Genomic DNA, 24056 nt, shown 5'->3' with positions numbered 1-24056 from the left:
TGATAGATTAAACAAATTGTGATACAGTATCATCAACTCAGCAAAAAAAGAAACGTCCTCTCACTGTCAACTGCATTTATTTTCAGCAAACTTAACGTGTACATATTTCCATGAACATAACAAGATTCAACAACTGAGACATGAACTGAACAAGTTCCACAGACATGTGGTAGGTACAACCAGGTACAACCCCAAAGCCGTAAACACAGGCACCCTCATAGATATCATCCTAACCAACTTGCCCTCTAAATTCACCTCTGCTGTTTTCAACCAAGATCTCAGCGATCACTGCCTCATTGTCTGCATCCGTAATGGGTCAGCGGTCAAACGACCTCCACTCATCACTATCAAACGCTCCCTGAAACACTTCAGCGAGCAGGCCTTTCTAAATCGACCTGGCCCGGGTATCCTGGAAGGATATTGACAATATCCCGTCAGTAGAGGATGCCTGGTTATTCTTTAAAAATGCCTTCCTCACCATCTTAAAATAAGCATGCCCCATTCAAGAAATTTAGAACCAGGAACAGATACAGCCCTTGGTTCTCTCCAGACCTGACTGCCCTTAACCAACACAAAAACATCCTGTGGCGTTCTGCATTAGCATCGAACAGCCCCCGTGAAATGCAACTTTTCAGGGAAGTTGGAAACCAATATGCACAGGCAGTTAGAAAAGGCAAGGCTAGCTTTTTCAAGCAGAAATTTGCATCCTGCACACAAACTCAAAAAAGTTCTGGGACATTGTAAAGTCCATGGAGAATAAGAGCGCCTCCTCCCAGCTGCCCACTGCACTGAAGATAGGAAACTTTGTCACCACCGAGAAATCCACTATAATTGAGAATTTCAATAAGCATTTTTCTACGGCTGGCCATGCTTTCCACCTGGTTACCCCTACCCCGGTCATAAGCACTGCACCCCCCACAGCAACTCGCCCAAGCCTTCCCCATTTCTCTTTCTCCCAAATCCAGTCAGCTGATGTTCTGAAAGAGCTGCAAAATCTGGACCCCCACAAATCAACCGGGCTAGACAATCTGGACCCTTTCTTTCTAAAATGATCTGCCGAAATTGTTGCAACCCCTATTACTAGTCTGTTTAACCGCTCTTTCATGTCATCTGAGATTCCCAAAGATTGGAAAGCAGCTGCGGTCATCCCCCTCTTCAAAGGTGGAGACACTCTAGACCCAAACTGCTACAGACCTATATCTATCCTGCCCTGCCTTTCTAAGGTCTTCGAAAGCCAAGTTATCAAACAGATCACCGACCATTTCGAATCCCACCGTACCTTCTCCACTATGCAATCTGGTTTCAGAGCTGGTCATGGGTGCACCTCAGCCATGCTCAAGGTCCTAAACGATATCTTAACCGCCATCGATAAGAAACAATTCTGTGCAGCCGTATTCATTGACCTGGCCAAGGCTTTCGACTCTGTCAATCACCACATCCTCATCGGCAGACTCAACAGCCTTCGTTTCTCAAATGATTGCATCGCCTGGTTCACCAACTACTTCTCCGACAAAGTTTAGTGTGTCAAATCTGAGGGCCTGTTGTCCGGGCCTCTGGAAGTCTCTATGGGGGTGACACAGGGTTCAATTCTTGGGCCGACTCTCTTCTCTGTATACATCAATGATGTTGCCCTTGCTGCTGGTGAGTCTCTGATCCACCTCTACGCAGACGACTGTTACGTTCCCCAGTTTCTGTGTTGTGGTTTGTATTTGAGTGTGTGTGTTTCAGGAGATAGCTTCCTGAGTACTCCCCAACCAGCTGATTGGTCGACTCAATGGCTAATTGATGATTGGAGCTGACCCCGCCCCCTCGTCAAGATACAGCTGTTTCTAATCACCATTGCCACCTGAAGCTATAAAAGCCAGTGTTCTGTTCAGGATGGAGAGATTGAATATTTTGGAGAGAGGATTAGAGAGAGAGAGAGAGATCATTGTAGGTTGACATTGAATGTTATATAGAGAATTTCTGAGAGAGAGGTTTATGGCTGAGGGGTTAAAGCATATTGGTCGTGAGTATGTACTATGTTAGTTGTTGTTGGTAGCAGCTTTGCTATGTTCTGTGTTTGTTGTTCTTTAGTGACCTGAGTTAGTTTTCTCAGTTTTGTTGTGACGTGGAATGTTTGTTGTTTTGTTTCATTTGTTCCCAGGGGGAAAGGAGAAGGCACTTTGGGAGTGTTTAGGCAAGAGGCCCGCGGGCATACATATACCCGTAGTATATTCATTGTCTAGGCACACTAGGTAAGACCTGGGCGGACCACCCCCTGTATTTTGGTTAGGGCACCAGGTGGTGCTAAGTTAGGTAAGTTAAGTGGGTAGGCAGGTTAGATAGGAGAGGGGGAGCTTTGATATTTACTTTCTTTGCTTTGGTTCCGTCCAGCCCCTCTTCCCCATATTACCGTGTAGAAAATAAATCCTAGTAAACGGTAAATTCTGCCTTTTGTCATCCTTTCTCGTATCTACCCACCCATACCTCTGTTGCTTCACGGGGAGTTGATTTGCAGCAGGGTGTTGCGTTCCCTCTTCTTAGAGGCGTGCGTAACAACGACACCATTCTGTATACTTCTGGCCCTTCTTTGGACACTGTGTTTTATGGCTGCAGGCCGGTGTCGGGATCAATATGACAACAGCCAGTCCAATTGCAGGGCGCCAAATTCAAAATATATTTTTTAGAAATATTTAACTTTCACACAGTAACAAGTCCAATACAGCAAATGAAAGATAAACATCTTGTGAATCCAGCCAACATGTCCGATTTTTAAAATGTTTTACAGCGAAAACACCACGTATATTTATGTTAGCTCACCACCAAATACAAAAAAGCACAGACATTTTTCACAGCACAGGTGGCTTGCACAAAACCAACCAAACTAACCAAGAAACAACTTCATCAGATGACAGTCTGATAACATGTTATACAATAAATCTGTTTTGTTCGAAAAATTTGCATATTTGAGGTATAAATCATAGTTTTACATTGCAGCTACAATCGGAAATAGCACCGAAGCAGCTAGAACAATTACAGAGACCAAATTGAAATACCTAAATACTCATCATATAACATTTATGAAAAATACATGGTGTACAGCAAATGAAAGACAAACATCTTGTGAATCCAGCCAATATTTCCGATTCTTTAAGTGTTTTACAGCGAAAACACAATATAGCATTATATTGGCTTACTACAATAGCCAACCACACAGCTACATTGATTCAAGGCAACAGTAGCGATAGCGACAAAACCAGCAAAAGATATTAATTATTTCACTAACCTTCATAAACTTCATCAGATGACAGTCCTATAACATCATATTACACAATACATATATGGTTTGTTCGAAAATGTGCATATTTAGAGCCGAAAACCTAGCAAATATTTTCCAGAATCTCCGGATATATTTCTGACACTCACCTATTCTGACCAAATAACTAATCATAAACGTTACTAAAAAATACTTGTTGTACAGCAAATGATAGATACACTAGTTCTTAATGCAATCGCCGTGTTAGAATTCTAAAAATAACTTTAGTACGACATGCAGCTTACGTTATAGCGAGACAGCGCCAAAAATCAAGGCGGAAAACGCAACAACACATTTTCGACAAATAGGAAATAACATCATAAATGGGTCCTACTTTTGTTGAGCTTCCATCAGAATCTTGTACAAGTGGTCCTTTGTCCAGAACAATCGTTGTTTGGATTTAGAATGTCCTTTTTCCCTCTCGAATTAGCAAGCAAACTTGCCAAGTGGCGCGAAGCTGTCCATCGTCAACAAACGCAGAGAACGGAACACGCCAAAACTCCCGAAAAAATGTCAATAATCTGATTAAACTATATTGAACAAACATACTTTACGATATTGTCACATTTATCAAATAAAATCAAAGCCGGAGATATTAGCCGTCTATAACAAAAGCTTTTCAGAAGCCAATGCGGAAGTCCTTTCCGCGTCTTCCTGAACAAAGGAAATTGGGGTCCTGTCATTCCAAGCTCTCTCTTTTGACCATAGAAAGAGATTGAGACCCCATTTCACCTCACAGCCTATTGACATCTAGTGGAAGGCGTATGAAGTGCATGTATACTAATAGATTTCAAGCAGATTAATAGGGAGGCCCAGGAACAGAGCCTCGATTTCAGATTTTTCACTTTCTGACAGGAAGTTTGCTGCAAAATGAGTTCTGTTTTACTCACAGATATAATTCAAACGGTTTTAGAAACTTGAGTGTTTTCTATCCAATAGTAATAATAATATGCATATTGTACGAGCAAGAATTGAGTACGAGGCCATTTGAAATGGGCACCTTTTATCCAAGCTACTCAATACTGCCCCTGCAGCCATAAGATGTTAACAACCCTCCAGACGAGCTTCAATGCCATACAACTCTCCATCCGTGGCCTCCAACTGCTCTTAAATACAAGTAAAACTAAATGCATGCTCTTCAACCGATCGCTGCCTGCACCTTCCCGCCCGTCCAGAATCACTACTCTGGACGGTTCTGACTTAGAATATGTGGACAACTACAAATACCTAGGTGTCTGGTTAGACTGTAAACTCTCCTTACAGACTCATATTAAACATCTCCAATCCAAAGTTAAATCTAGAATTGGCTTCCTATTTTGCAACAAAGCATCCTTCACCCATGCTGCCAAACATATCGGTAAGACTGACCATCTTACCGATGCTCGTCTTCGGTGATGTCATTTACAAAATAGCCTCCAACACCCTACTCAACAAATTGGATGCAGTCTATCACAGTGCCATTCGTTTTGTCACCAAAGCCCCATATACTACCCACCACTGCGACCTGTACGCTCTCGTTGGCTGGCCCTCACTTGATACTCGTCGCCAAATCCACTGGCTCCTGGTCATCTACAAGACCCTGCTAGGTAAAGTCCCGCTTTATCTCTGCTCGCTGGTCACCATAGCAGCACCCACCCGTAGCACGCGTTCCAGCAGGTATATCTCACTGGTCACCCCCAAAGCCAATTCCTCCTTTGGCCGCCTCACCTTCCAGTTCTCTGCTGACATTGCCTGGAACAAACTACAAAAATCTCTGAAACTGGAAACACTTATCTCCCTCACTAGCTTTAAGCACCAGCTGTCAGAGCAGCTCACAGATCACTGCACCTGCACATAGCCCATCTATAAATAGCCCAAACAACTACCTCTTCCCCTACTGTATTTATTTATATTGCTCCTTTGCACTCCAGTATTTCTACTTTGCACACTCATCTACTTTCAAATCTACCTTTCCAGTGTTTTAATTGCTACATTGTATTTACTTCGCCACCATGGCCTATTTATTGCCTTTACCTCCCTTATCTCACCTCATTTGCTCACATTGTATATAGATTTATTTTTCTACTGTATTAATGACTGTATGTTTGTTTTACTCCATGTGTAACTCTGTGTTGTTATATGTGTCAAACTGCTTTGCTTTATCTTGGCCAGGTCGCAGTTGTAAATGAGAACTTGTTCTCAACTTGCCTACCTGGTTAAATAAAGGTGAAATAAATAAATATGTGACTAACATAAATGGAATAATGTGTCCCTGAACTAAGGGGGTGTCAAATCAAAAGTTACAGTCAGTATCTGGTTTTGCCACATGCTGCATTAAGTGCTGCAGTGCATCTCCTCCTCATGGACTGCACCATATTTGCCAGTTCTTGCTGTGAGATGTTACCCCACTCTTCCACCAAGGCACCTGCACGTTCCCGGACATTTCTGGGGGGAATGGCCCTAGCTCTCAACCTCAGATCAAACAGGTCCCAAAAGTGCTCAATGGGATTGAGATCCGGGCTCTTCGCAGGCCATGGCAGAACACTGACATGCACAAATTGAGCATTACGGCTGGTGGCATTGTCATGCTGGAGGGCCATGTCAGGACGAGCCTGCAGGAAGGGTACCACATGAGGGAGGAGGATGTCTTCTCTGTAACGCACAGCGTTGAGATTGCCTGCAATGACAACAAGCTCAGTCCGATGATGCTGTGACACACCCTCCCAGACCATGACGGACCATCCACCTCCAAAACGAACAGGCCTCGGTGTAACGCTCATTCCTTCTACGATAAACGTGAATCCGACCATCAGCCCTGGTGAGACAAAACCACGACTCCTCAGTGAAGAGCATTTTTTGCCAGTCCTGTCTGGTCCAGCGACGGTGGGTTTGTGCCCATAGGTGACATTGTTGCCGGTGACGTCTGGTGAGGTCCTGCCTTACAACAGACCTGCAAGCCCTCAGTCCAGCCTCTCTCAGCCTTTTGCGGACAGTCTGAACACTGATGGAGGGATTGTGCATTCCTGGTGTAACTCTGGCAGTTGTTGTTACCATCCTGTACCTGTCCTGTAGGTGTGATGTTCGTATGTACAGATCCTGTGCAAGTGTTGTTACACGTGGTCTGCCACTGCGAGGACAATCAGCTGTTCGTCCTGTCACCCTGTAGCGCTGTCTTAGGCGTCTCACAGTACGGACATTGCAATTTATTGCCCTGGCCACATCTGCAGTCCTCAGGCCTCCTTGCAGCATGCCTAAGGCACGTTCACGCAGATGAGCAGGGCATCTTTCTTTTGGTGTTTTTCAGAGTCAGTAGAAAGGCCTCTTTAGTGTCCCAAGTTTTCATAACTGTGACCTTAATTGCCTACTATCTGTAAGCTGTTAGTGTCATAACGATCGTTCCACAGGTGCATGTTCATTAATTGTTTATGGTTCATTGAACAAGCATGGGAAACAGTGTTTAAATCCTTTACAATGAAGACCTGTGAAGTTATTTAGATTTTTACGAATTATCTTTGAAAGACAGGGTCCTGAAAAAGGGATATTTCTTTTTTTGCAGAGTTTAGATAAGCACTTTTCGTAATTCAATAGCTCAGACACGAGACGTATGTGGCAGGGTCTACAGACAATCACGGACTACAAATGGAAAACCAGCCACTTCGCAGACACCGACATCTTGCTTCCGGACAAGCTAAACACCTTCTTCGCCCGCTTTAAGGATAACACAGTGCCACCGACGCAGCCCGCTCCAAGGACTGTGGGCTCTCCTTCTCCGTGGCCGACGCGAGTAAGACATTTAAGCGTGTTAGCCTTCACAAGGGTCCTCAGAGCATGCGCAGACCAGCTGGCTGGAATGTTTAAGGACATATTCAATCTCTCCCTATCCCAGTCTACTGTCCCCATATGCTTCAGATGTCCACCATTGTTCCTGTACGCAAGAAAGCAAAGGTAACATAACTAAATGACTATCGCCAAGTAGCACTCACTTATGCCATCATGAAGTGCTTTGAGTGACTAGTCAAGGCCCATATCACCTCTACCTTACCTGACACCCTAGACCCACTTCAATTTGCTTACTGCCCCAATAGATCCACAGACGATGCAATCGCCATCGCGCTGCGCACTGCCCTATTCCGTCTGGAGAAGAGGAATACCTATGTAAGAATGCTGTTCATTGACTATAGCTCAGCATTCAACACCAAAGTACCCTCCAAGCTCATCATTAAGCTTGAGGCCCTGGGTCTGAACCCCGCCCCGTGCAACTGAGTCCTGGACTTCCTGACGGGCCGCCCCTGTGGTGGTGAAGGTAGGAAAAAACACTGATACTCAACACTGGGGCCCCACAAGGATGCGTGCCCAGCCCCCTCGTGTACTCCCTGTCCACCCATGACTGCCTGGCCACGCACACCTCCAACTCAATCATCAAGTTTGCAGATAACACAACAGCAGTAGGCCTGATTACCAACAATGACGAGACAGCCTACAGGGAGGAGGTGAGGGCCCTGGGAGTGTGGTGCAAGGAAAACAACCTCTCGCTCAACGTCAACAAAACAAAGGAGCTGATTGTGGACTTCAGGAAACAGCAGCGGGAGCACCCCCCTATCCACATCAAAGGGACTGCACTGGAGAAGGTGGAAAGCTTCAAGTGAAAATACAGATACTAATTTTAGAAAGTAGAATCTAAACTTGATATAGGGTACTGTGGGTGGGGTCACAGTAATTAAAAGAAGAGTGATAATGAAAAAAGCTAAGCAGAGCATGCCCTGAGCTTGTGGGTAGGCAGTACTGGAGTAAACTTGGAGCGGGAGAGAATGCCAACACATTTTTTTTCAAATGACCGACTCCACACTTGACCACTTATATACTCTGGCATTCAATTTCAGCCCTGCTTTAGGCTATTAAAGAACTGTAAATTAATAATCATTTCAATGGGTGGAATCAGTGAATGAATGGGTGCAACAACCTTTGCACGGTCTGACAAGCTGCATAACGAATGAGGCCTAATTAGACAAAGTAAAATTAAGTACACGAAACGAGATGAGTCATTCCATTTTTTTTGTTTACTAAGACGTTCAAATTAGATACTAAGACTTTCAAACAAGATAATTCCAAGAGACTACGTTTTTATATATATTTTTGTCTTAGGCTTCAGAGCTTCTGTAATAGAACCATATGAGTTATTTATTTGTATTATGAAAGCCTTTAAAAGCATTGTCCTGTCCACCTCTCACCTGTCCTGTGTGTTTGTCAACCAGGTGGAAGACCGTATCTTGCTTGGGGTCCCAGTAGAACCCCTCACAGATGCTCTCCCCCCTCTTCTTGGCTTTGATGATCTTCAGCGGGTCCATTTTGATAGGCTGCTCTATGAATACCACATAGTTCTCTGACATGGCTACAGGAAGAAGGGAAGAGACATGTGAAATACATTGTTTTCATTGGGGATGGGGTCGATTTGAATGAATGGTTTTTCATTTTTTCTATTCAAATCACTTCCTGAATTGACTTTCATTTATATATTGTTTTGCTACAGAAAGAGAGGAAGAGATACATATACCTGTAAATACACCCCACCCATTTTCACAATGATTGTCATTGCTAAAATAGCATTATGTAGTGACATTGTGAGATTATGTGTACATGAGTATAAGGAGGGTTAAGGGCAGAGGAACCTCCCTTTCTGGCTTTCTGTCAAGTTAAAATGAGACTTGGAAGTTTGACACTTAAGTCAGGGTACATTTAGTTCCTTACGGATATGATAGAGACGTACAGTGACAATATCTAAGGGAAGTCATGGAATGTATTCCTGATGGCGCCATATTCCTTATATAGTGCGCTACTTCTGACCAGCCCTGATCAAAATAAGTGTACTATAAATGGAAAAGGGTGCTATTTGGAACACAACATGGTTATGTTTTGGCTCTTATTGCATAGGTATTGCATGAAGTGTTTGATAAGTTTACCGAAGCTGTGGAAGTAAGACGGCCTGGCCTTGTCTACAGGGACAATAGAGCACAGCACTTTGGCCCCCTCCAGGGTTTCCTCAGGGTTGTTCTTCATAGGGGGCACTTTGATTATGTTATACAAGGCACCTAAAATGACAGGGACACAGTTAGTACACAACCTCTCACAGTGTTGTAATACTGTGTCACAACACTGGTGTGTATACAAGAAATTATCATCTAAACTTACAGGAACACTGTTTCTACACAACCTGTCACCCTGTGATATTGTGTCAGAGCCACATAAAACACACACTTGTATATAAACAAGAAATAGTTGCATATAAATATAATTAATTTATTGTATATAAGTATCTCACAGAGATTACCGTGAATAATATGTTGTCGGAAATGAACAACCAGTGTGTGCTCATTGCTCAACACAGATGACGCCAATGTTGTCTGAGGTTTTCAGCTTGGTATGTTTGAGGAGGATAATTACCCCCTCACCCATCTGAGCTCATAGACATAAATAAAACTCATATAATATCTCTTACTGGTTTAAATCAGCACTATTACTTCTGTCTTGAGTCACACTCAGGAGGTTTAAGATGCAGTAATAGACAGACTTATACTGTATATTACAATACTGCCTCACCATTTTATGCCTCCTGCACCATACCAGTGTCTACATTTTTGAAAATAGTAATAAAAAAATGGACCTATGTTGTCAAAGTTAAGAAGTGGTGAAGTGCCCCGTTAAGTGAACTTGATGAAAAACCAATCAGGACTATACAGTGATATCATTTTGATCGTATATGCTCCTAAATATTTTGCTGTCCTACCTGGAATTTTAATTTGGGAGCAAAAATTATAATAATCACACAACATTTAGTAGGTCCCCTACCAAAATTAATTTGTTGCGGCAACCTTCCCGCAAGTTTGTGGCAAATTTGCTGCACACTAAATAGTGTGCCACAAAATGTTGCCAGAAGTTTGCAAACTTTTGCCACTAGTGGTAAATCTGTGGCAAAGCGTTGGCAACAATAATGTTTATTGCCACTAGTGGCAAAACGTTCGCCAGAGTTTATTTCTGACATTCAAATAGAATCTTGAAAGATTTGCTTATGTTGCAAACCTGTCGCAACAACATTTATTGCCTCTAGTTGAAAACAGTGTACCAGAAGCCGTGATTAGGAAAGACGTGGAGGGAGGTTGAGATGGCTGGAGCAGAAGTGTTCTTTTTTAATGCTGAAAGTGCGTCAAGTACAGTTAATGAGAAAGATGAGTGGACAACTGTGATCCAAAAATGAAAAAAAAATTGTGGAAAATGAGTCAGATGAATTGTTGCTTGTTTGAGTATGTTTTTTGGATAAGGATGTACATTTGGGAAACCCTTTTGAAGTCACAAAGATGGTAAAGGCGGCACTGATAAAAGTGGAATAAGCAGGAGTGGTTCAGTATGGTGTTGATATTGTGTGTATCTAAAGAGCAAAAAGAGTGAGTGTGCATTGTGGCTCACAAAATTATTCGATGCATGAAGTGGACAGCTTTGATTTTCGGAGCAGGGCACCGGTAAAAAGTGTTATCTCTGGCGCGTCCTTGATAATCAATATCTTAGGCAAAAAAATCCTAGTGTAGTTAATGCACGTTGCTTAACCCTTACAGGTCATGGGAAAAGGGAGCAAAGTTTATCTGTATTAATTATGAAGTGTATCTACCAGCCTATGTAAAGCTGGGAAATGTAGTTGAAGTCGGACGTTTACATACACCTTAGCCAAATACAGTCGTGTCCAAACGTTTTGAGAATGACACAAATATTAATTTCCACAAAGTTTGCTGCTCAGTGTCTTTAGATATTTTTGTCAGATGTTACTATGGAATACTGAAGTATAATTACAAGCATTTCATAAGTGTCAAAGGCTTTTATTGACAATTACATAAAGTTGATGCAAAGAATCAATATTTGCAGTGTTGACCCTTCTTTTTCAAGACCTCTGCAATCCGCCCTGGCATGCTGTCAATTAACTTCTGGGCCACATCCTGACTGATGGCAGCCCATTCTTGCAGAATCAATGCTTGGAGTTTGTCAGAATTTGTAGGTTTTTGTTTGTCCACCCGCCTCTTGAAGATTGACCACAAGTTCTCAATGGGATTAAGGTCTGGGGAGTTTCCTGGCCATTGACCCAAAAATATTGATGTTTTGTTCCCTGAGCCACTTAGTTCACTTTTGCCTTATGGCAAGGTGCTCCATTATGCTGGAAAAGGCATTGTTTGTCACCAAACTGTTCCTGGATGGTTGGGAGAAGTTGCTCTTGGAGGATGTGTTGGTACCATTCTTTATTCATGGTTGTGTTCTTAGGCAAAATTATTAGTGAGCCCACTCCCTTGGCTGAGAAGCAACACCACACATGAATGGTCTCAGGATGCTTTACTGTTGGCATGACACAGGACTGATGGTAGTGCTTACCTTGTCTTCTCCGGACAAGCTTTTTTCCGGATGCCCCAAACAATCGGAAAGGGGATTCATCAGAGAAAATGACTTTAGCACAGTCCTCAGCAGTGGTAGTCACTTTGGACTTTGGAGTCCAATCCCTGTACCTTTTGCAGAATATCAGTCTGTCCCTGATGTTTTTCCTGGAGAGAAGTGGCTTCTTTGCTGCCCTTCTTGACACCAGGGCATCCCCCAAAAGTCTTCGCCTCACTTCACCTCTGTACTGGTGGTGCCCCAATCCCGCAGCTGAATCAACTTTAGGAGACGGTCCTGGTGCTTGCTGAACTTTCTTGGGCACCCTGAAGCCTGCTTCACAACAATTGAACCGCTCTCCTTGAAGTTCTTGATGATCCGATAAATGGTTGATTTAGGTGCAATCTTAATGGCAGCAATATCCTTGCTTGTGAATCCCTTTTTGTGCAATGATGCAATGATGACGGCACGTGTTTCCTTGCAGGTAACCATGTTTGACAGAGAAAGAACAATGATTCCAAGCACCACACTCCTTTTGAAGATTCCAGTCTGTTATTTGAACTCAATCAGCATGACAGAGTGATCTCCAGCCTTGTCCTCGTCAACACTCACACCTGTGTTAAAGAGAAAATCACTGACATGATGTCAGCTGGTCCTTTTGTGGCAGGGCTGAAATGCAGTGGAAATGTTTTTTGGGGACTCAGTTCATTTGCATGGCAAGGAGGGACTTTGGAATTAATTGCAATTCATCTGATCACTCTTCATAACATGATGGCAAATTGCCATCATACAAATTGAGGCAGCAGACTTTGTGAAAAATAATATTTGTGTCATTCTCAAAACTTTTGGCCACGACTGTACATTTAAACTCAGTTTTTCACAATTCCTGACATTTAATCCTAGTAAATATTCACTGTCTTAGGTCAGTTAGGATCACCAATTTATTTTAAGAATGTGAAATGTCAGAATGGGAGAATTATTTATTTTAGCTTTTATTTATTTTATGAAATCCCCAGTGGGTCAGAAGTTTATATACACTCAGTTAGAATTTGGTGGCATTGCCTTTAAATTGTTTACCTTGGGTAAAACGTTTTGGGTAGCCTTCCAAAAGCTTCCCACTGTAAGTTGGGTGAATTTTGGCCCATTACTCCTGACAGAGCAGGTGTAACTGAGTCAGGTTTGTAGGCATCCTTGCTTGCACACGCTTTTTCAGTTCTACCTACACAATTTATATGGGATTGAGGTCAGGGCTTTGTGATGGCCACTCCAATACCTTGACTTCGTTGTCCTTAAGCCATTTTGCCACAACTTTGGAAGTATGCTTGGGGTCATTGTCCATTTGGAAGACCCATTTGCGACCAAGCTTTAACTTCCTGACTGATGTCTTGAGATGTTGCTTCACGATATCCACATAATTTTGCTTCCTCATCATGCCATCTATTTTGTGAAGTGCACCAGTCCCTCACGCATCAAATCACCCCCACAACATGATGCTGCCACCCCTGTGCTTCACGGTTGGGATGGTGTTCTTCGGCTTGCAAGCATCCCCTTTTTTCCTCCAAACATAATGATGGTCATTATGGACAAACAGTTCTATTTTTGTTTCATCAGACCAGAGGACATTTCTTTAAAAAGTAGGATATTTGTCCCCAGTGCAGTTGCCAACCGTAGTCTTACTTTTTTATGGTGGTTTAGGAGCAGTGGCTTCTTCCTTGCTGAGAGGCCTTTCAGGTTATGTCGATATAGGACTCATTTTACAGTGGATATAGATACTTTTGTACATGTTTCCTCCAGCATCTTCACAAGGTCCTTTGCTGTTGTTCTGGGATTGATTTTTACTTTTTGCACCAAAGTACGTTCATCTCTAGGAGACAGAACGCGTCTCTTTCCTGAGTGGTGTGACGGTTGTGTGGTACCATGGTGTTTATACTTGTGTACTATTGTTTGTACAGATACACGTGGTACCTCCAGGCCTTTGGAAATTGCTCCCATGAATGAACCAGTCTTGTGGAGGTCTACAATTTATCTTCTGAGGTCTTGGCTGATTTCTTTAGACTTTCCCATGATGTCAAGCAAAGAGGCACTGAGTTTGAAGGTAGGCCTTGAAATACATCCACAGGTACACCTCCAATTGATTCAAATGATGTCAATTAGCCTATCAGAAGCTTCTAAAACTATGACATCATTTTCTGGAATTTTCCAAGCTGTTTAAAGGCACAGTCAACTTAGTGTATGTAAACTTCTGACCCACTGGAATGTGATACAGTGAATTATAAGTGAAATAATCTGTCAGTAAACAATTGTGAGAAAAATTACTTGTGTCATGCACAAAGTAGATGTCCTAACCGACTTGCCAAATTTATAGTTTGATAATAACAAGAAATATGTGGAGTGGTTGAAAAACACGTTTTAATGACTCCAACCTAAGTGTATGTAAACTTCCAACTTCCCCTGTATAAAATACCTCGTGAGAGCGTTTGTGGGAAACCATATGCAATGCGACCACGTGTCAAGTATTTGCAGACGGAAGAAATATGTTATTGAAGAGTCTCTGAATGTAAAATGTTGTAACTGTGGTGGAGATCATATTCCCTAATTCCCTGACCTGAGTACCTTGCTAGGGTAAAAGTGGTTGAGGTGTCAAGGATCAGGGCTGTACAGCAAATCTCCTAGATTATGTGAAGCGGAGAAGAGTTTTGAAGGGGCAAAAAGCCACAGTGTTGAAGAAGATATGGCAGTGGATGCACAGCAACTAGTTGCAAATGTTATATGTCAAACAAGTTATCTGGAATCACTTATTGTGAAGGTGGATTTTGTAGCATTTATAGCTACATTTATTAATTGTTCTGCACAAGTATCCAGGAAGTCCAAGAAGCTGAACATCTTTTTTTTTTTACAATATATATTCAAAAGTATGTGGTGACCCCTTCAAATTAGTGGATTCCACAACTTCAGCCACACCCGTTGCTGACTGGTGTATAAAATCGAGCATTCAGCCATGCAATCTCCATAGACAAATATTGACAGAAGAATGGCCTTACTGAAGAGCTCAGTGACTTTCAACGTGGCAACGTCATAGGATGCCACCTTTCCAACAAGTCAGTTCATCAAATTTCTGCCCTACTAGAGCTGCCCCGTTCAATTGTAAGTGCTGTTATTGTAAAGTGGAAATGAATAGGAGCAACAACGGCTAAGCCGTGAAGTGATATGCCATATACAGTGGCAAGAAAAAGTATGTGAAATCTTTGGAATTACCAGGATGTCTGCATGAATTGGTCATAAAATGTGATCTTATCTTCATCTAAGTCACAACAATAGACAAACACAAACTAATAACACAAAAACAATGATACGTTTTAATGTCTTTATTGAACACCGTGCAAACATTCACAGTGCTGGGTGCAAAAAGTATGTGAACCCTTGGATCTAATAACTGGTTGACCGTCCTTTGGCAGCAGTAACCTCAACCAAACATTTTCTGTAGTTGCGGAGCAGACCTGCACAATGTTCAGGAGGAATTTTGGACCATTCCTTTTTACAAAACTGTTTCAGTTCAGTAATTTTCTTGGGATGTGTGGAGTGAACCACTCTGTAGGTCTTGAAACAGCATCTCAATCGGGTTGAGGTCAGGACTCTGACTGGGCCACTCCAGAAGGCGTATTTTCTTCTGTTGAAGCCATTCTGTTGTTGATTTACTTCTGTGTTTTGGGTCGTTGTCCTGTTGCATCACCCAGCTTCTGTTGAGCTTCAATTCACGGACAGATAGCCTTACATTCTCCTGCAAAATGTTTTGATGAACTTGGTAATTCATTTTTCCATTGATGATAGCAAGCTATCCATGCCCTAAGGCAGCAAAGCAGCCCCAAACTAGGATGCTCCCTCTACCATACTTTACAGTTGGGATGAGGTTTTGAGGCCTTTTTATCTCCACAATTAGTGTTGTGTGCTCCTTCCAAACAACTTACGTTTAGTTTAATCTGTCCACAGAATATTTTGGAACATCCAGGTGATCTTTTGTGAACTTCAGATGTGCAGCAATGTGGGGTCCTCCCGTGAACACCATTCTTGTTTAGTGTTTTACGTATCGTAGACTCATCAACAGAGATGTTAGCATGTTCCAGAGATTTCTGGAAGTCTTTATCTGACACTAGGATTCTTCTTAATCTCATAGAGCATTCTGCGCTGTGCTCTTGCAGTCATCTTTGCAGGATGGCCACTCCTAGGGAGAGTAGCAACAGTGCTGAACTTTCTCCATTTATAGACAATTTGTTTTACCGTGGACTGATGAACATCAAGCCTTTTAGAGATACTTTTGTAACCTTTTCCAGTTTTATGCAAGTCAACAATTCTTAATCTTAGGTCTTCTGAGATCTATTTTGTTTGAGGCATGGTTCACATCAGGCAATGCTTCTTGTGAATAGCAAACTCACATTTTGTGAGTGTTTTTTATAGGGCAGGGCAGCTCTAACCAATATCTCCAAGCTCGTCTCATTGATTCGACTCCAAATTAGCTGTCTCCTGACTCCAATTTGCTTTTGGAGAAGTCATTAGCCTAGGGGTTCACATACTTTTTCCAACCTACACTGTGAATGTTTAAATGATGTATTGAATATAGACAAATACAATAATTTGCATGTTATTAGTTTAAGCACACTGTGTTTGCCTATTTTTGCAGAAACGCAAGTAATTCCAAAGGGTTCACATACCTTTTCTTGCCACTGTAAGCTCACAGAATGGGACCGTCGAGTGCTGAAACGCGTAGCACGTAATAATCGTATTTAGTCGGTTGCAACACTCACTACCAAGTTCCAAACTGCCTCTGGAAGCAACGTCAGCACAATAACTGTTCAAGCTTCATGAAATGGCCGAGCAGCCGCACACAAGCCTAAGATCACCATGTGCAATGCCAAGTGTCAGCTGGAGTGTTGGTAAGCTCAGCGCCAATGGACTCTGTAGCAGTGGAAACGCATTCTCTAGAGTGATGAATCATGCTTCACCATCTGGCAGTCCGAAGGAAAATTCAGGGTTTGGAAGATGCCAGGAGAACGCTACCGGCCTCAATGCATAGTGCCAACTTAAAAGTTTGGTGGAGGAGGAATAATGGTCTGGGGCTGTTTTTGGGCTAGGCCCTAGTTCCAGTGAATGGAAATCATAACGCTACAGCATGCAATGACATTCTAGACGATTCTGTTCTTCCAAATTTGTGGCAACAGTTTTGGGAAGGCCCTTTCCTGTTTCAGCATGACAATGCCCCCGTGCACAAAGCGAGGTCCATACAGAAATGGTTTGTCGAGATCGGTGTGGAAGAACTTGACTGGTCTGCACAGAGCCCTGACCTCAACAACGTCGAACACCGGTGCGTCAATAGACTAGGTTTTTTTAATGCATTATTGGCTAGTAAATTGTGAGACTGGTCTTGATTGGTTCTCTCAAATGTTTTTTCTTCCCCTTGGGGTTGAGACCCCTCATTGTTTAGATTTGAAAATCCGACCATTGTAATAGAAGGAGGTGGCGCTCAGGGGCTGCGTGTGGCTCTGGGTGTTTGAGTGAGAAAGACACAGAAGAGATCCAACCAGGAAAAGCACAGCCCCCTTCATTATCAACGCTTTGTGCTGACAACATCCAAGAGCCTTTCCCGACTCTGAAGTCAGGAGGACTTCAAGAGTTAGGTGTTAGCCAGACTAGTGATTAACTGCAATGGAAAAGTAATTGTTTGTCTGGCTAAAACATTACACATTTTGATGTCATATGTGGCAGTCTCACAAGCATTAAAAATACGGTGGGAACACGTGGATTTGAGCAAGTTTGATGTCATTAATATTTGTGGATATGTATGTAAATGTTAAGTTGTCTATTGTTTTTGTCAAAGAATATTTTTGTTTGTAAAAAAAAAAAAAAAAAAAAAAAAAGAATAATAAAATTACAAAAAAAGTAAATATCTGCTTTACTACAGAGTAATCAGGACTTTGTTAATTTGTTAATGGCTTGGCTTTGTTCATTTTTGTATTTCTAACACAAGCAATTGCACAGTGATCACTGACATCATTACAGAATATCCCAGTCGATGTGTATTTGTGAGGTGAATTCGTTAGAAGAATGCCCATTAGCATAGATTTCTTTAGGTGCTCTGGGATTCGGTCTTGTAGGCGCATTAATTAATTTTGCAAGATTCAGAGAGTCAAGCAGTTCTTTAAAAGAGTCTGATACAGATGTAAATCTCCTAAAATAAGGAATTCCGAGTCATTTAGCTTATGCAGGACATCAGAAAGATAATGAAGTGCGTCTCCCAAAGTCAAGGGCGGTCTGTACCAGCTGACTAGTGTGATGTGGGAGTCTTTATATACGTTCACTTTAACCGCAAGCAATTAAAAATGTTTGGCTTTGGTAATCGAGATAATTTCAGAGGTATTAAACTTGGATTCCATATAAATTGCACACCCTCCTCCTTTACTCATCCGATCCGTTTTAAAAACGGTGTACCCATCAATAGATATCGAGTTATTTGACAAAGATTTCTTTAGCCAAGTTTATGATGAAACCATTATGTCTGCATTTGTCATATTGTCCCGTTTTCTAATCATGTCTATTTTTGGAAATAGACATCTGACATTAACATTTAAGAGGCCAAAACCTGCTTTATTTTTTAAATAAAAGGGAGTCGGTAGCGATTGCATGGTATCTACCGTCTCAGGGTTTGGTCACACATTACCAGAGATCAACAGTAAAAGCATAACAATACATCTCAGTTGCCCAATGCGTGAGGATTTGGTGGAGCCCGCACCATTGTCAATAAAACGAGCTGAGTCTTTCAGGACAGAAAAAAATGTAATTCAAGAGTTTGAAAGTATGCCATCAAGTGTAGTCCCACTTGCGTTTCAGAGTGTAACAAATGCAATTGCAGAGAGAGACAAATATCCTGGTGATATTGACAAGATGGTCCAATTGGACTGTTTGCAAATTGTAGGGCATAAGACAGATAATTCACTCACCTGTTGATCATTCAGCCCATGTAATCCAATTGCTTTAATTTTACCTTTATTAAACTAGGCAAGTCAGTTAAAAACTTCTAATGGCTGCAATCCCGCTAACGGGATCGATATGACAACAGCCAGTGAAAGTGCAGGACGCCAAATTCAAACAACAGAAATCTCATAATTAAAATTCCTTAAACATACATGTATCTTATACCATTTTAAAGGTATTTTTGTTGTTAATCCCACCAAAGTGTCCGATTTCAAATATGCTTTACTGCGAAAGCACCACAAACGATTGTTAGGTCACCAACAAGCCACAGAATAAGCACAGCCATTTTTCCAGCCAAAGATAGCAGTCACAAAAAGCACAAATAGAGATAAAATGAATCACTAACCTTTGACGATCTTCATCAGATGACACTCATAAGACTTCATGTTACACATTACATGTATGTTTTGTTTGATAAAGTTCATATTTATATAAAAAAATCTGAGTTTACCATGGCGCGTTACTTTCACTAGTTCCAAAAACATCCAGTGATTTTGCATAGCCACATCTATTCAACAGAAATACTCATCATAAATGTAGATGATAATACAAGTTATACACATGGAATTATAGATATACCTCTCCTTAATGCAACCGCTGTGTCAGATTTCAAAAAAACTTTACGGAAAAAGCAAACCATGCAATAATCTGAGACGGCGCTCAGATATAACAACATTTCTCCGCCATGTTGGAGTCAACAGAAACCAGAAATTACATGATAAATATTCCCTTACCTTTGATGATCTTCATCAGAATGCACTCCCAGGAATTCCAGGTCCACAATAAATGCTTGATTTGTTCGATAATGACCTTTATTTATGTCCAATTAGCTACTTTGGTTAGCGCGTTTGGTAAACAATTCCAAAGTCACGAAGCGCATTCACTAAAACCTGACGAAATGTCCAAAAGTTCTGTAACAGTCAGTAGAAACATGTCAAACGATGTATTGAATCAATCTTTAGAATGTTGTTAACATAAATCTTGAATAACGTTCCAACCGGAGAATTACATTGACTTCAGATGAGCGATGGAACGGAGCTCCCTCTCATGTGAACGCGCATGGTCAAAGAAGTGTCACCTCATGGCAGTGGTGACTAATTCTCTTCTCATTCGCCCCCCCCCCCCCCCCCCCCCCCCCGTCACAGTAGAGTCATCAGACAAAGTTCTGTTGACATCTAGTGGAAGCCGTAGGAAGTGCAAACTCATCCATATCTCGCGGTGATTTCAATGGGATCTTGGTTGAAAATCTACCAGCCTCAGAATTTCCACTTCCTGTTTGTATTCTTTCTCAGGTTTTTGCCTGCCATATGAGTTCTGTTATACTCACAGACATAATTCAAACAGTTTTAGAAACTTCAGAGTTTTTTCTATCCAATACTACTAATAATATGCATATATTAGCAACTATGACTGAGCAGCAGGCAGTTTACTCTGGGCACCTCTGTGCACCTTTCATCCAAGCTACTCAATACTGCCCCTGCAGCCATAAGAAGTTAAGAACAAATTCTTATTTTCAATGACAGCCTAGAAACAGCAGGTTAACTGCCTTGTTCAGAAGCAGAATGCCAATTTTAACCTTGTCAGCTCAGGGATTCGATCTTGCAACCTTTTGGTTACTAGTCCAACGCTCTAACCACTAGGCTACCTGGTCCTCAATATGGTTGAGTACCTTCACCAGGTGGCAGTAACCAGACCCCAACCCATTTGTGATGGCTCTTGGGGACTGCTCACAGGTTTTTACTTCTTGCAGGCAAACTATCTGAATCGCCGTGTCTCCAGCTCGCCTAGCGTAGCAGCGACTACGGAATTGGCCCCTCTGACTCATCTAGTGATACTCATTTGACACTATGATCACTCGGCTACACATGCCTCTCCCTAATGTCAATATGCCTTGTCTATTGCTGTTTAGGTTAGTGATTATTGTCATATTTCACTGTTGAGCCCCTAGCCCTGCCCAATATGCCTTAAATAGCCCTTTTGTTCCACCCCCCACACATGCGGTGACATCACCTGGCTAAACTGGTGCCTCTAGAGAAAAAACCTCTCTCATCATCACTCAATAACTATCTCCACTGTACTCACATGCTACCATACCCTTGTCTGTACATTATGCCTTGAATCTATTCTTCCGCACCCAGAAATCTGTTAATTTTACTCTCTGTACCGAATGCAATAGACGACCAGTTCTTATAGCCTTTAGCCGTACCCTTATCCTACTCCTCCTCTGTTCCTCTGGTGATGTAGAGGTTAACCCAGGCCCTGCAGCCACCAACACCACTCCCATTCCCCAGCTATTTTCACTTTGGGAAAAAATCGTGCCCAAATTAAACGGCCTCGTACTCTGTTCTAGATCATACAATATGCATATTATTATTACTATTGGATAGAAAACACTCTGAAGTTTCTAAAACTGTTTGAATTATATCTGTGAGTAAAACAGAACTCATTGGCAGCAAACTTCCATACAGGAAGTGAACATTCTGAAAATGAGGCTCTCTGTCAGGGCCTGCCTATTTAACTGGCTTTTATTTATGGATCTGTATGCACTTCATACGCCTTCCACTAGATGTCAACAGGCAGTAGAAGGTTGAATGGGGTGTCTAGCTTGATGTGAGGCCGAATGAGAGCTTTTGGAGTGACAGGTCCGCTCTTTTGTCAGTTTTCAACTGCGCACAGGGGAACTCCACATTGTCTTCTGAAATGCGTTACGTATACACGGCGAAATGCTCCGGCTCTGATTTTATTGGATACATATGAGAAAAACATCATAAAGTAGGATTTTCAACCGAGTTTGACCAGTTTATTCGACGTTTATTGGGAATTTTGGAATTTTTCGTTCCAGGCGCAACGATTTTTGGACATGTGCCCTCCACATGGCTAGCCAAAGTTGCTAATTCGACAGAAGAAATGGACATTCTAAAACCAAAAACGATTTATTCTGGAACTAGGAGTCCTTGCACAACATTCTGATGGAAGATCATCAAAAGTAAGAGAATATTTATGATGTTATTTCGTATTTTTGTGGTAAATGTTGGCTCCAACAAGGCGGAGAATATGTGGGCGCTGTCTCACAATATTGCATGCTGTATGTTGTAGTAAAGTTATTTAAAAAAATCTAACACAGCGGTTGCAAAAAGAACCAGTGTATCTTTCATTTGCTGCACAACATGTATTTTTTAGTAAAGTTTATGATGAGTTCTTTGGTTAGATAACATGACTGTCCAAAATATCTCCGGACAATTTTTTTGGCTACGTATTTTAAATTTTTTTAATTTTTATGGCTACGTATTCACAATGTAAAACCAGGATTTGTAGCTCTAAATATGCACATTTTCGAACAAAACATAAATGTATTGTATAACATGATGTTATAAGACTGTCATCTGATGAAGTTGTCCAAAGGTTAGTGATTCATTTTATCTCTATTTGTGGGTTTTGTGAAAGCTATCTTTACGGTGAATAAATGGCGTTGTGTGTTTGGCTATTGTATTGAGCTAATATAAATATATATTGTGTTTTCGCTGTAAAACACTTAAAAAATCTGAAATATTGGCTGGATTCACAAGATGTTTATCTTTCATTTGCTGTACAACATGTATTTTTCATAAATGTTTTATGATGAGTATTTATGTATTTCACGTTGCTCTCTGTAATTATTCTGGCTGTTTTGGTGCTATTTGTGACGGTGGCTGCAATGTAAAACTACGATTTATACCTCTAAATATGCACATTTTCGAACAAAACATAAATGTATTGTATAACATGATGTTATAAGACTGTCATCTGATGAAGTTTTCAAAGGTTAGTGATTAATTTTATCTCTATTTGTGGTTTTTGTGAAAGCTATGTTGAAAACATGGCGTTGTGTGTTTGGCTATTGCGGTGAGCTAACATAAATATATATTGTGTTTTCGCTGTAAAACATAAAAAAAATTGGACATGTTGGCTGGATTCACCAGATGTTTATCTTTCATTTGCTGTATTGGACTTGTTAATGTGTGGAAGTTAAATATTTCAAAAAAATATTTTTTTATTTCGCGCTCTGCGAAGGCAGCGGAATGTTGTGGGTGTTCCGCTAGCGGAACCCCGGGGCGAGAAAGGTTAACATTAGAAGCTTCCTCCCTGTTTGTTTTATTCACTGCTTTAGCACACTCCAACAACCCTGATGTCCTAGCCGTGTCTGAATCATGGTCACCAAAAATCCTGAAATGTACATCCCTAACTATAACATCTTCCGACAAGATAGAACTGCCAAATGTTAATTGATTGCCTCACATCTATCTTCAGTGCTCGTACTGTTAGGTGACCTGAAACGGGATATGCTTAACATCCCGGCTGTCCTACAATCTAAGCTAGATGTCCTCAATCTCACACAAATTATTAAGGAACCTACCATGTACAATCCTAAATGTGTAACCATGGGCACCCTCTTAGATATCATCCTGACCAACTTGCACTCTAAATACACCTCTGCTGTCTACAACCAGGATCTCAGAGATCACTGCCTCAGTGCCTGCGTGCGTAATATGTCCGCAATCAAACGACCACCTCTCATCACTGTTAAACGCTCCCTAACACTTTAGCCTTTCTAATCAACCTGGCCCGGGTATCCTGGAAGGAAATTGACCTCATCCCGTCAGTAGAGGATGCCTGGTTGCTCTTTAAAAGTGCTTTCCTCTCCATCTTAAATAAGCATGCCCCATTCAAAAAAATGTAGAACAAAGAACAGATATAACCCTTGGTTCACCCCAGACTTGACGGCCCTTGACCAGCACAAAACATCCTGTGGCATTCTGCATTTGCATCGAATAGCCCCCGTGATATGCAGCTTTTCAGGAAAGTCAGCAACCAATGTAGTCAGTCAGTTAGGTAAGCTAAGGCTATCTTTTTCAAACAGAAATTTGCAACCTGTAGCACTAATTCCAAAAAGTTGTGGGACACTGTAAAGTCCATGGAGAATAAGAGCACCTCCTCCCAGCTGCCCACTGCACTGAGGCTAGGAAACACTGTCACCACCGATAAATCTACGATAATCGAGAATTTCAATAAACATTTTTAAACGGCTGGCCATGCTTTCCAATTGGCAACCCATACCCCGGCCAACAGCTCACACCCCCTGTAGCAACTTGCCCAAGCCCCCCCACCCCACCCCCGCTTCTCCACCCAAATCCAGACAGCTGATGTTCTGAAAGAGCGGCAAAATCTGGATCCCTACAAATCAGCTGGGCTAGACAATCTGGACCCTCTCTTTCTAAACTTATCCGCCGAAATTGTTGCAACCCCTATTACTAGCCTGTTCAACCTCTCTTTCGTATCATCTGAGATCCCCAAAGATTGGAAAGCTGCCACGGTC

General features: G+C 41.8%; 1 pseudogene; it reads right to left on the bottom strand.

Annotated features, from left to right (window-relative positions):
- The window catches only part of LOC120056673, a 74203-nt pseudogene that overhangs the window by 32523 nt on the left and 17624 nt on the right, over positions 1-24056 (bottom strand).

The sequence above is a fragment of the Salvelinus namaycush genome, chromosome 12 (assembly GCF_016432855.1).
Source record: "Salvelinus namaycush isolate Seneca chromosome 12, SaNama_1.0, whole genome shotgun sequence".
NCBI classification, from domain to species: domain Eukaryota; kingdom Metazoa; phylum Chordata; class Actinopteri; order Salmoniformes; family Salmonidae; genus Salvelinus; species Salvelinus namaycush.
The sequence above is the reverse complement of the archived record's forward strand: the minus strand, read 5'-3'. Positions and strand labels throughout refer to the sequence as shown.